We start from the raw sequence: 13,985 nt of genomic DNA, 5'->3' as shown, positions 1-13,985 counted from the left end.
AGAATTTTCCACAGTTTGTTGTCATGCACACAAAGTTTTTAGCATAGTCAATGAGGCAGAAGTATGTTTTTTTCTGGAATTCTCTTGTGTTATCTATGAGCTGATGGATTTTTGCAACTTGATCCCTGGTTCCTCTGCCTTTTCTAAATATAGCTTGTTCGTCTGAAGTTCTTGTTTTATGTACTGTTGAAGCCTAGCTTGAAGGACTTTGTGCATTACATTGCTAGCATGGGAGGGGAGTGCAATTGTGTGGTAGTTTGAGTATTTTTTGGCATTATGTTTCTTTGGGATTGGAATGAAAACTGATCTTTTCCTGTGGCCAGTGCTGTTTTCCAAATTTGCTGGCGTATTAAGTGCAGCACTTTCACAGCACCATCTTTTAGGATTTGAAATAGCTCAGCTGCAATTCCATCACTTCCACTAGCTTTGTTCATAAGGCCTTACTTGACTTCACACTCCAGAATATATGGCCCTACATGATTGACCACACCAGGGTGGTTATCTGGGTCATTAAGATCTTTTTTGTGTAGATCTTCTGTGTATTCTTGCCACCTCTTCTTAATATCTTCTGCTTCTGTTAGGTCCATATTGTTTTTGTCCTTTATTGTGCCCGTTTTTTGGGCAAAATATTCCCTTGGTATCTCTACTTTTTTTGAAGAAATCTCTAGTGTTTCTCATTCTATTGTTTTCCTCTATTTCTTTCATCATTCGTTTAAGAAGGTTTTCTTATCTCTCCTTGCTATTTTTTCAAACTCTGCATTCATATGGGTATATCTTTCCTTTTTTCCTTTGCCTTTTACTTCTTTTATTTTCTTAGCTATTTGTAAGGCCTCCTCAGATAACCTTTTTGCCTTTTGTATTTCTTTTTCTTAGGAATGGTTTTAATCACCACCTCCTGTACAATGTCATGAACCTCCCTCCATAGTTCTTCAGGCACTCTCTCTATCAGATCTTAGCCCTTGTGTCTATTTGTCACTTCCACTGTATAATCATAAGGGATTTGATTTAGGTCATACCTGAATGGCCTAGTGGTTTTCCTCTACTTTCTTCAATTTCTTCTACTTTCTTTAAGTCTGAATAAGGCAATAAGGATTTCATAATCTGAGCCATTGTCGGCTCCCAGTCTTGTTTTTATAACTCCATCTTTGACTGCGAAGAACATAATCAGTCTGATTTTGGTGTTGGCCATCTGGTGATGTCCATGTGTAGAGTCTTCTCTTGTGTTGTTGAAGAGGGTTTTTGCTATGACCAGTGTGTTCTCTTGGAAAAGATTATTAGCCTTTGTCCTGCTTCATTTTGTAGTCCAAGGCAAATCTTGCCTGTTACTTCAGGTATTTCTTGACTTCCTCTTTTTGCATTCTATTCCCCTATGATGAAAAGGACATTTTTTTTTTTTTTTTTGGTGTTAGTTCTAGAAGGTCTTGTAGGTCTGTTTGGAATGGGTATATCTATTTATGTTTCTCATGTAAGGGATTAAAATTGAGAAATATATTTATTTAAACATAATTGTGAACAAAATAGCAATTTTTTGATAAAATTTTCTAAAAAAAAGAAACATTATTTTATATTATCCCAAGCCTATTTAATGTCTTATTTTAAAAGAAAGATATTTTTATATATGTTTCTATTCCATTTGTTGCAAAATGTTGATTTAGTTAAAGTATATGAAGAATAAGAGTGGAAAATACAAATAACATCTTATTATGAATATAGTTTGACTTCCTAGACTACCTGTCTTAGGTACTGTATATTGTACAAATATACAACACTTTGTATAACCATTGTTCTAATAAGTATTATGTGGGGTAGTTGCTGCTTGTGTAACTATAAACACTATTTCTACAAACATTGTTTTCATGCCTAGTGGTACATGTTAGCCAGAGTTTCTCTGAAGTATATACCAAGGTGTGAAAATATTGGGTTGCATAACATGTACAGTTACCAATGGAATGTCAAACTGTTTTCCAAGTTGGTTTTCTACATTCATACTTATATTAACAGGCAATGGATATTCCCAACCCTCTATATTCTAATTTATAAATTTCATTGATTCTAATCAACAAAATTAATCAGCCAATTTTTCTTTTATGGTGGGTATAAAATGTTATCTTATTGTAATGTTAGCTTGTAGTCCTCTTATTATTAACAGAGTTGTGCATTTTTTCATGTTTCATGGACTATTTGTGCTTCCTCTTTAATATGCTTATTAAATCCAGTAAAGAGTTCTTTATAAATTTTAATATATAAAACTTTAATAGTTTTATCAGTGTATATGTTACAAATACCTTACTTAAGTTTGTGACTTGTATGTATGCTACCTATGCATTAACTGACATCTCTAATTGTATTATAGTAAGCTGTTAATAATTTCTTTATTGTTTGTATCTGTTCTTAGTTAAAAATGTCTTTTCTACTCCAAAGTCTCAAAGATAGTTTCCAAAATTTTTTCCTTGAAATTTTGGTTTAGGCTTTCATATTTAAATTTTTAGTATTCCTGAAATTGATTTTGATTTATGTTAGGAAGAATGGGTTTAATTTTAGAATTTTTTTTCACTATTTGCTTTATATATCTAAATGTGCTTATATTAATAAGAGCATAAAATTTTTGAATTATGACAATTATAACAACTTACTGGTGTCTATTGGTCTTAAGTCTAGTTTGTTAAATTTAAATATGACAACTTTTTTAATTAGATTGGAATTTTCCACATATATATACATATATATATTTTTTTCTTCCAATAACTTTAGTCTAACTGATGTCATCCTATTTTAGGTATTTCCCTTATATTTAACATATCTTTGGATTTCTCTTTAGGAAACAGAAATTGCCTATCAATTTTTTATATTTTATAAGGGCCTTTTAGTTATTTGTGTTAATTAGATTATTGGTTGGAGAAGGGCATGGCAACCCACTCCAGTGTTCTCGCCTAGACAATTCCATGGACAGAGGAGCCTGGCAGGCTACAGTTCATGGGATTGCAAAGAGTCAGACATGACTAAGTGACTAACACAGACAGATATTTGAATTTAGATCTGAAACTTGGACTGTGGGCTTTTCATCTTCTTTTTTTTTTCTTTCAGTTTTAACAACATGACTAATAGATTTATTTTTTTTTAAAAAGCTATGTAGAGTGATGAGAACAGAAGCCAAATGAAATGAGTTGTGTAGTAAATGGTAGGTGAGAGAAAAGAGGGGACAAATACAGAGAGTCTCTACTGAATTAATTGTTATGTAGCGAAGATAGAAATAACTGCAGGAAGATGTGGGAATCAAGGGACTGCTTTTCACATTTTTAAGATGTGAGAAACTTAAGTGTGTATAAATGTAATTAGGAGTAATACAAATGAGAGACAGGTATTGAATATATGTAAGGAAGCAAAGTTATTTGATGGTGTAAAACTCTTGATTGGGTGGGATGTCATAAAATTCTGTGCAAGAGTAGTCAATTTCCCTTTACCACAGCCCTTTATGGAGTTCTCCACAGAGAGCAGAGAGGTTACAGAGGACATGCATGCAGATGTAATAATGGCTGTGGATCTGTAGTAGGCTGTTAAGGGAGATCTCACTTCATGGCTGCTATTTTTTGCTGTAAGCAACTAGTTTGTCTCCTGAGAATGACATTATTGGTAGTATGTCTGGCTGGAGCTTTGAGGGCATTTAGAAACTAATATCACAATGTTATTGGCAAGTTCCAGGATGACAAGCATGGAATCCCAATTTAATTTTCTAATTTTGTATATGTTTATCAACACATTTAAATGAGCTTCTCTTATCCAAAGATATCTATTTTTAAAAAAGCTTCAAATAATTAACTCTAATATTTTGGTCTTTTTCCTGGGTACTACCATTCTAAAGGAGATCAGCCCTGGGTGTTCTTTGGAAGGAATGATGCTAAAGCTGAAACTCCAGTACTTTGGCCACCACATGCAAAGAGTTGACTCATTGGAAAAGACTCCGATGTTGGGAGGGATTGGGGGCAGGAGGAAAAGGGGACGACAGAGGATGAGATGGCTGGATGGCATCACTGAATGGATGGATGTGAGTTTCAGTTAACTCTGGGATTTGGTGATGGACAGGGAGGCCTGGCGTGCTGCGATTCATGGGGTTGCAAAGAGTCGGACACGACTGAGCGACTGAACTGAACTGAGTATTGGAGAAGGAAATGGCAACCCACTCCAGTATTCTTGCCTAGAAAATCCCTTGGACAGAGGAGCCTGGCGGGCTGCTGTCCATAGGGTCGCAGAGAGTTGGACACGACTGAAGCGACTTAGCATGCATGTATGCGTTAGAGAAGGAAATGGCAACCCACTCCAGTATTCTTGCCTAGAGAATCCCAGGGGTGGAGGAGCCTGGCTGGCTGCCTTCTATGGGTCACACAGAGTCGGACATGACCGAAGCTACTTAGCAACAGCAGCAGCAGCAGTTATATAATTTTGATCTTATTCTCAAAGAGGACCAAGTGGTTTGAGCTTAAAATATTGTCACTGAGAGAATTGCAGCTTCCCTTTCTCTGGCATCTCTTCCTGGAGCTTAGTTCAAGTCCAACATGACATAGAAACTATAAATATTGAGCAACTGGGTCCTAATAATGTAGTATACTCTTATTTTCTTTCCTAACTTTTGTAATAAAAATCTAAGTATTCTAAATGCATGTATTTAGTTCTAAGGACTGTGAACTCCTCTGGGATTAAAATGATACATGACTGATACCCTTGCCTGGGAAAGAGATACTGGAAGAGGGAGAGGGGGCTGGGACTTTTGGGTGGCTAGTAATGTTCCTTTTCTTGACCTCAGTGCCAATGACATGATGTGCTCACTTTGAAAATTCATTGAGAGGTAAGCCCATGCTGTGTGCACTGTTTGTATTACAATATACATACAGAAATACAGACGTATGGGAGCCAACACTACATAATGTACACTATAAACATGGGGATGTGTAAATAGTGTTTATGTAAATATAATCAGGGTTACATTAGAGAGATGTATAGGATGCTGTGAGATGACTCCACTGAGACTGTTATCTTAAATGTTAGGCTTCCGTGGTGGCTCAGATGGTAAATGTCTCCAGTAATCTCCTAATCATCATCCTTATCTTAAGCAAATACTGTCTGTCAACTTTTTGACCACCACCATCTTCATATGCTGTGTTTCCTTTGATCCTGAACTCTGGATCTATGTATAACTTAGTATATCTTCTCTTTCAGTTTCTAACTCATGAAGGACCCATGTCCCCCCTGAATTTTCAGCAGTCATTGCTGCCCAGATAACTCATAGGGTCATCGTTCCTGTCTTGTTCTCTTCACTATGCCTCAGATCATAATTCAAAGCTGCCAGCTAACCATATATATCCTTAATGAAAATGCATCTCCTCGTCTTGTCCTTCTTTCTCATTGTACCTTCATAAAAACCCTATCAACCTATCCATTTCTTATATCCTGTGAGGTGTCCGCCATTTTTTTGCAAAGGAAAACATTTTAGTAATCACTCAAAAGATGCCAATTTTTCTAAGAAGTGTTGTCATCAGCAAACTTGTTGCACTGTTTAGTAGCCAGTTTCAGGGAAAAATGTTAGTGATGTAAGTGATTGTAAGTGAGAAGGATATGTCATTATCCAATTGTTATGCTTGTAGCCAGTAAAAAGGTTAGAATCTTTAGATATTTTGTGTGTGTGTGTGTGTGATGAAGGCACATTATTTTGTTTTGTATTTTGAGGATGATAGGTATTTGAGTACAGTTTTTCTTTTTTCCTTGGTAACTTTTAATAGAATGCTGTTCACAGGTTTTCTATTTTTCATTTTCTAAGAAGAGCATGGCAACCCACTCCAGTATTCTTGCATGGAGAATCCCATGGACATGGATCCTAATGGGCTACAGTCCATGGGGTTGCAAAGAGTTGGATATGACTGAGTGACTAACACTGTCACTGACTTTCAGTTTCAAGTACCATCTTGACTTTGCAGAAAATCCTAAGCTGATTTATGGATTTTATCGTTCATACTCGGCTTGGCTTTCAAGGTGAGAAGTCAGCATTTGTTGAAAATCAGAGATGACTTCTGATGATGAAAAATAAGTCTATAGTATTACCTGAAACTTGCTTATTACAGTCACATATGTATTTGAAACACAGTGAGAAGATATTTCATGTGGGGAACACAAATATAAGAGAACACCTTTATTCTTGTTTTAGAAGACAACAGCAAACAATATTTTTGGTGTTTCAAGGTGTCTACTATTACTTTTTACAATAATATAAATCTTAAATTCAGAAAAATATTTTGGTTAAAACCATGAGGAAAAATCTTATTAAAGTTTATTTTGTGTTTGGCTATCACAATATGATTATCATCATTATCCAGGCTTTTGTATAAAATACCACAAAATTGTGATGAGGTAAAAGCTTAAACATTTTGAGGCCAGAAATATGAATTAGGCAACTTCTTTCTAGAAAATGACAGCAAAAACTAGTTCAAGTTTGCAAAATATTGATATTCACATGATATTTGAATAGGAGGTCTCAGATTACACTTAAAATATCATATTCTTATATGTTACATAATCAAGTATCAGTTCACTTCAGTTCAGTTCAGTCACTCAGTCGTGTCTGACTCTTTGCGACCCCATGAATCGCAGCACGCCAGGCCTCCCTGTCCATCACCAGCTCCCGGAGTTCACTGAGACTCATGTCCATCGAGTCAGTGATGCCATCCAGCCATCTCATCCTCTGTCATCCCCTTCTCCTCCTGCCCTCAATCCCCTCCAGCATCAGAGTCTTTTCCAATGAGTCAACTTCGCATGAGGTGGCCAAAGTACTGGAGTTTCAGCTTTAGCATCATTACTTCCAAGAAATCCCAGGGCTGATCTGCTTCAGAATGGACTGGATGGACCTCCTTGCAGTCCAAGGGACTCTAAAGAGTCTTCTCCAACTCCACAGTTTAAAAGCATCAATTCTTCAGTGCTCAGCCTTCTTCACAGTCCAACTCTCACATCCATACACGACCACAGGAAAAACCATAGCCTTGACTAGACGAACCTTTGTTGGCACAGTAATGTCTCTGCTTTTGAATATGCTATCTAGATTGGTCATAACTTTCCTTCCTAGGAGTAAGCGTCTTTTAATTTCATGGCTGCAGTCACCATCTGCAGTGATTTTGGAGCCCCCCAAAATAAAGTCTGACACTGTTTCCACTGTTTCTCCATCTATTTCCCATGAAGTGATGGGACTTGATGCCATGATCTTCGTTTTCTGAATGTTGAGCTTTAAGCCAACTTTTTCACTCTCCACTTTCACTTTCATCAAGAGGCTTTTTAATTCCTCTTCACTTTCTGCCATAAGGGTGGTGTCATCTGCATATCTGAGGTTATTGATATTTCTCCCGGCAATCTTGATTCCAGCTTGTGCTTCTTCCAGCCCAGCGTTTCTCATGATGTACTCTGCATAGAAGTTCAATAAGCATGGTGACAATATACAGCCTTGATGTACTCCTTTTACTATTTGGAACCAGTCTGTTGTTCCATATCCAGTTCTAACTGTTGCTTCCTGACCTGCATACAGATTTCTCAAGAGGCAGGTCAGGTGGTTTGGTATTCCCATCTCTTTCAGAATTTTCCACAGTTGATTGTGATCCACACAGTCAAAGGCTTTGGCATAGTCAATAAAGCAGAAATAGATGTTTTTCTGGAACTCTCTTGCTTTTTCCATGATCCAGCCAATGTTGACAATTTGATCTCTGGTTCTTCTGCCTTTTCTAAAACCAGCTTGAACATCAGGAAGTTCACGGTTCATGTATTGCTGAAGCCTGGCTTGGAGAATTTTGAGCATTACTTTACTAGCATGTGAGATGAGTGTAACTGTGCAGTAGTTTGAGCATTCTTTGGGATTGGAATGAAAACTGACCTTTTGCAGTCCGGTGGCCACTGCTGAGTTTTCCAAATTTGCTGGCATATTGAGGGCAGCACTCTCACAGCATCATCTTCCAGGAGTAGAAATAGCTCAACTGGAATTCCATCACTTCCACTAGCTTTGTTCATAGTGATGCTTTCTAAGGCCCACTTGACTTCACATTCCAGGATGTATTGCTCTAGATGAGTGATCACACCATTGTGATTATCTGGGTCATGAAGATCTTTTTTTGTACAGTTCTTCTGTGTATTCTTGCCACCTCTTCTTATTCTGATAGATTGCCTGATGAACTATGGAATGAGGTTTGTGACATTGTACAGGGGATAGGGATCAAGACCATCCGCATGGAAAAGAAATGCAAAAAGCAAAATGGCTGTCTGGAGAGGCCTTACAAATAGCTGTGAAAAGAAGAGAAGCGTAAAGCAAAGGAGAAAAGGAAAGATATAAGCATCTGAATGCAGAGTTCCAAAGAATACCAAGAAGAGATAAGAAAGGCTTCCTCAGCGATCAATGCAAAGAAATAGAGGAAAACAACAGAATGGGAAAGACTAGAGATCTCTTCAAGAAAATTAGAGATACCAAGGGTACATTTCATGCAAAGATGGGCTCGATAAAGGACAGAAATGGTATGGACCTAACAGAAGCAGAAGATATTAAGAAGAGGTAATCAAGTATACTTCTGATCTTGGGAAAATAAATAAAGTTTTAGAAAAAGGAAAATCACTGATAATAGCTTATAAGATGCATACTATTTTACAAGACAGTCATTTAAGTAAAATCTGAAAGGTTTAAACTAATATCCTCATTAGTGTGGAGCTGGCACTTGGTGGATAATTCAGGTGTAGGTACAAAGAAGTAATATTCTGGCTGAAGATGTTCCCTGGGGTGTATGGTTCCAATCCAGGTATTAGTTCAGTATCAGAGATGATACAGAAATACTAACAGATAGCTAGCTAGGTAGGTACATAAGAAAAGACATTCTAAGAGTATTCAGTATTAAGTGACATAGCAGAAGGGTTGTTGCTTATCTACAGATTGTTCTTTCTGCTTCTGAACTTGAAGTCAAGAATTGTACTTAGTTTTAAATGTGTGCAGTAGTTTAAGTCAGGGTGCTACTATAAGAAGAAGTAGAATGTTGTCATTGTTGTTCAGTTGCCCCGTCATGTCCAATTCTTTGCAACCCCATGGACTGCAGTACACCATACCTCCCTGTCCCTCACCATCTCCTGAAGTTTCCCAAGTTCATGTCCATTGCATCAGTGATGCTATCCAGCCATCTCATCCTATGATGCCCTCTTCTCCTTCAGCACTCAATCTTTCCCAGCATCAGAGACTTTTCCAATGAGTCATCTATTTGCATCAGATGACCAAAATACTGGAGCTTCAGCTTCAGCATCAGTCCTTCCAGTGAGTATTCAGGGTTGATTTCCCTTAAGATTCACTGATTGAAGCTCCTTGCTTTCCAAGGGACTGTCAGGAGTCTTCTCCAACACCACAGTTCAAAGGCATCAATTCTTTGGCATTCTGCCTTCTTTAGGATCCAGCTATCACAACCTTATGTGACCACTGGGAAGACCACAGCCTTGACTATAGGGACCTTTGCCAGCAAAGTAATGTCTCTGCTTTTCAACACGCTGTCTAGGTTTGTCACCTCTTTCCTGCCAAGAAGTAATCGTCTTCTGATTTCATGGCTGCAGTCACCATCCATAGTGGTTTTAGAGACCAAGAAGTAGAAATCTGTCACTACTTCCACCTTTTCCCCTTCTATTTGCCACGAAATAATGGAGTCAAATGCCATGATCTTAGCTTTTAATATTTAATTTTAAGCCGTCTCTTTCACTCTCCTCCTTCACCCTCATTAAGAAGCTCTTTAGTTCCTCTTCACTTTCTGCCATTAAAAATAGAATACTGGGCAAGTGTTTAAAATAGGGTCTCCTGGACAAAAAGATGGGAACTGAATTATTGGAACTCAGGTGTATTTCTTTTTTTTTTTTTTGAGGGGGGAATCTAATCAATGATTCCTCCCAAACTGTATTTTTCTGTAGCAGTGTTTGTCAACCTTGGCCGGATCCTTTGGCCTTCCTTCCAGAGTGACTCCTTGTCTCAAGGCCCTCAGGGCATGAGCATTTCTGGGTCAGGTGGCTTTGGGCCCAGAGGCCCCAGAGGGTCCTGATACTTGCCCAGCAGCCCTCAGCCAGAGATGCATGTCATTCTTGCCCAAGGATTCCTAACAAATCCTTGCCACACAGATCTATAGAACAATCATTTGCAGTGGGAGACCCTCTCCTGGTGAATCCCACTGTACCCAAACTTGCCACGTGCTTGTCCCCTCACGTAATTTTCCCAAGCCTTATCTTCTGTGCACAAGGGAACAAGGTGCTCCCTCAGGCAACCCTCAGTGAAGTCTGGCTATAAACCATCCTTAGTGCCCACTATTCTGAGCACTGAGTGTAGAAATAACTGCTTCGTCTCTGCCCCAACATCCTGAGTTCAGCAGGGCAGCTGCACCCATGGTGCCAGTAAGTCCGGCATCTGTAGGGCAGCTGTGTTTCTATTATGTGAGATCAAATTAGAACTGGAAATATCAATTGACTTGATGAATCATCAACTAAACTAAATTTTCTCTTTTAAAAGACATACTAAATCTAAAGCCTGGAGCATGGCTGAGTGGGGATCAAATATCTTCAGCTATGGATAGAGGAAAGATGTGGGGGTCAGGGTACCTGAAAGATTCTCATACATGTTTTTTAAAAAATAAAATTACATTTAAACCTTGCATGAAAACACTAGAAGAGAAAACTAAACCAAACCTAACCAACGTAATAAGTCAGACCTCACTGACTGCATGCTTTGAAAGAGATCTGCGATCCTGACAAATTTCCATTTACCCCTAACTAAGTTAAACACTTTGCTAAACAAAAAATATTCATTTCCTTTAAAAATTTTGAGCTTTGTGGTAGGTAATTTCTGGTGTATTAGATAGAATTTCTGTTTGCATGTTAGCTGTGAAGATTAAAATGATACAGGGAACAATTACAGAATAAACTAACATAACATAGTAGATTTTTTGTCATTTGTCTGTATATAAAGCATTAGTTCCTGAATTGGGTTTAGTATGAATGATTGTATTTATAAGGTAGCATGTATATGCAATCATACACACATACACACCAACACACATATGGAGACAATAGCCATTTGTGGAGTTAAACAATAGCTTTTATTCTAAGAGTTGCAACTTAATTTATTTCACTTGGGTCGAGGGAATTAAGTGTTCTGAGAAATGAGTTCTGTAGTTTGGTGATATTTAATTATTTTTTAACAAGAAATAAATGCTATAGAAGAAGTGTAGGAAACAGGTATAGACCATTACACCAAATGTGAAAAAAGTAACAAAGAATTTCGAAGGTCAAAAGACTGTGAGTATAATTTTCAAGAGGAAATGACAAGGACTAATGGTCACAAAGATCATAGGTCCCTCCGTCCCTCATTCAGCACCCTAAAATTACCTAGGAAACCCCTTTCTAAGGAGACAAAAGCCATATATTGTTTGGCAAGGAGAGAAAGTACAGCATATTGAGAGTCTTTTCTTTCTTTACTCTGTGATGAACTCCTTTTCCAAGATTTTCTGTCATACCATCTCCTGAGTCAGCCTCTGGAGCTCAAATGAAGAGAAGCAGCTGCATTAGGGCTGCCACCCTGAAAGGTGAATAGGCTGCCATCTTCAATATTGTTGCCACTAACTTATGTAGCTGAGTGCCAAGATCCATGGGCTTTGTCATTGCATGATAGGATTATATACTGCCATAGAGAGACTCATAATGATGGTGCACCGTAATCTCTTCAAGATTAGGTTTCTGTCAAGACCATATTTCTTATAAAATTGGCCTGAAGAATTATAGTCCACTAAGTTCTAGATAAAGTAATAATTAATTATAGCCAGTAGAGTGTATAGAAAAGTGACAGCATTATTGCTGAATACACACAAAAAAGGGAACTTATTTAATTAGATGACAGGAGAAGAAATCATGTTTAGAATTTTAATGAGAACTACGATTGAAAACTTTTGGCCTTTGGCCACCTCAGGTAAAGGCAAAACTTAAAGTGATTTTTAGAGATGAAAGCAGAATTCAGTAATGACGTAAAAGGTATTGAAAGAAGGGAAAAGGACTCATATCTCTAAATGAGATATGCTGTATTAAAAAAAATTTTTTTTCCTTCCTTCTTTATTTTGAGTTGGTAAAAAAGATGTCTCCATGATTGCATTGATTCTGTTATTGCAAAAGCATGCTAAGAATTATGCCTGGAGCTAGATTCCTTGATCATTTACTAGACAGTATAGAGGTCAACGGTTTGTGCATGTGAATGCCAAGTCACTTCAGCATGTCTGACTTTCTGTTAACCCATGGACTGCAGCCCAGCAGGCTCCTCTGTCCATGGGATTCTCCAGGCAAGAATATTGGAATGGGTTGCCATGGCCTCCTCCAGGGGATCCTCCTGACCCAGGGATCTAACCCATGTCTCTTAAACCTCCTGCATTGACAGATGGGTTCTTTACCACTAGCGCCACCTGTGAAGCCCATCAATGGCTTAGGTTATGCTGAATAAGCAACTACCCTCCCCTTCCCCCATATCTATAGCTTTATTAAGTTAAATGTAAAGTTTTTTTCTCTTTATTATTAGTGCAAGTTCACCACGGGTTTGAGCAACCTGCCAGGTAAGCTTTCCTGCATAGTCAGTAATCAGGCTTTCACATTTCTGGCTCTAACATCTCATGTGAGGTCAGGTGGGTATTTCCATTTGGAAATAATGTGTGCCACGTATGGTTATATTTCCTGGTGAGTCACAGGTCCACCCCTAACATCTTAGAAGAGGGGAAGAATAGCCGTTCTGTTACTAAGAGGAAGAGATTTGAATCAAGCATTAGGGAACAGTTTTAGTGCTCACGCTGGGTGTTTACTGGATGGTGTTAGTGATCTCCACATAAAGGAGATGACTGTTGCTCACAGCAGGCATTTGAATCCTCTTCCTTGAAAGAGAGTATAACCCCAAGATTCTCCATTCATTTCCTCAGATACCTACATAGAAGAGTTAAGAACTCTAGCTTCCCACAGGACATAATATAGACTACTTATTTTCAAAATTCTTGAATTAGAAAAAGCTTAAAATAAAATCACAGGAAGCCACCACAAAGATTTACTGTCTTGCATATAGAAAAGTAAATAGAAAATTGGTATAAAGAACTACTTAAAATTAGTAAATCTATTACTCTTTTAGATACTATATCAATTTGTAAGCAAGGTTATTCTAAAGTAACAACCCCCAATCCCCAAGTTCTCAACAATTTAAGACAAAATTTATTTTTTTTAACTTTTTTAATCTTTAATTTCTTTTGACAATGTTTTATAGTTTAAACGCTGTAATCTTTTAACTTTTTTTGTTAAATTTACTGCTAAGTTTATCTTTTATTCTTTTGGATGCATTCAAACCAAAAGTTTATTTTTTATTTATTAAAAAAAATTTCTTTCTTTATTTTTAATTGAAAGATAATTCCAATAATGTGTTGGTTTCTGCCATACATCAACATGGATCAGCCATAGGTATATATATGTTCCCTCCCTCTTGAACCTCAAACCCACCTCCCACCCCATCCCTACCCTCTTTTGAAGATTTGGAACAACAGACTGGTTCCAAATAGGAAAAGGAGTACATCAAGGCTGTATATTGCCACCCTGTTTATTTAACTTATAAGCAGAGTACATCATGAGAAAGGCTGGGCTGGAGGAAGCACAAGCTGGAATCAAGGTTGCTGGGAGAAATATCAATAACCTCAGATATGCAGATGACACTACCATTATGGCAGAAAGTGAAGAGGAACTAAAAAGCCTCTTGATGAAAGTGAAAGAGGAGAGTGAAAAAGTTGGCTTAAAGCTCAACATTCAAAAAACTAAGATCATGGCATCTGGTCCCATCACTTCATGGCAAATAGATGGGGAAACAGGGGAAACAGTGTCAGACTTAATTTGGGGGGCTCCAAAATCACTGCAGATGATGACTGCAGCCATGAAATTAAAAGGCA

The 13,985-nt window shown here is 37.7% G+C and overlaps 1 long non-coding RNA gene and 1 other non-coding gene across 3 annotated transcripts in view; one reads left to right on the top strand and one right to left on the bottom strand.

The window, feature by feature from the left end:
- LOC139186896 (uncharacterized) overlaps positions 1–13,985 on the top strand; it is a 480,041-nt gene that overhangs the window by 289,888 nt on the left and 176,168 nt on the right. The gene's annotated exons all lie outside the window — the stretch shown is intronic.
- Positions 10,306–10,439, bottom strand: LOC139179176 (small nucleolar RNA SNORA43). Its single transcript, XR_011563604.1, has one exon. It is a non-coding gene; the product is annotated as a small nucleolar RNA SNORA43 (small nucleolar RNA).

Source organism: Bos indicus, chromosome 2 (genome assembly GCF_029378745.1).
Source record: "Bos indicus isolate NIAB-ARS_2022 breed Sahiwal x Tharparkar chromosome 2, NIAB-ARS_B.indTharparkar_mat_pri_1.0, whole genome shotgun sequence".
NCBI classification, from domain to species: domain Eukaryota; kingdom Metazoa; phylum Chordata; class Mammalia; order Artiodactyla; family Bovidae; genus Bos; species Bos indicus.
Note: the sequence above shows the minus strand (reverse complement) of the source record. Positions and strands in the feature narration are given on the sequence as shown.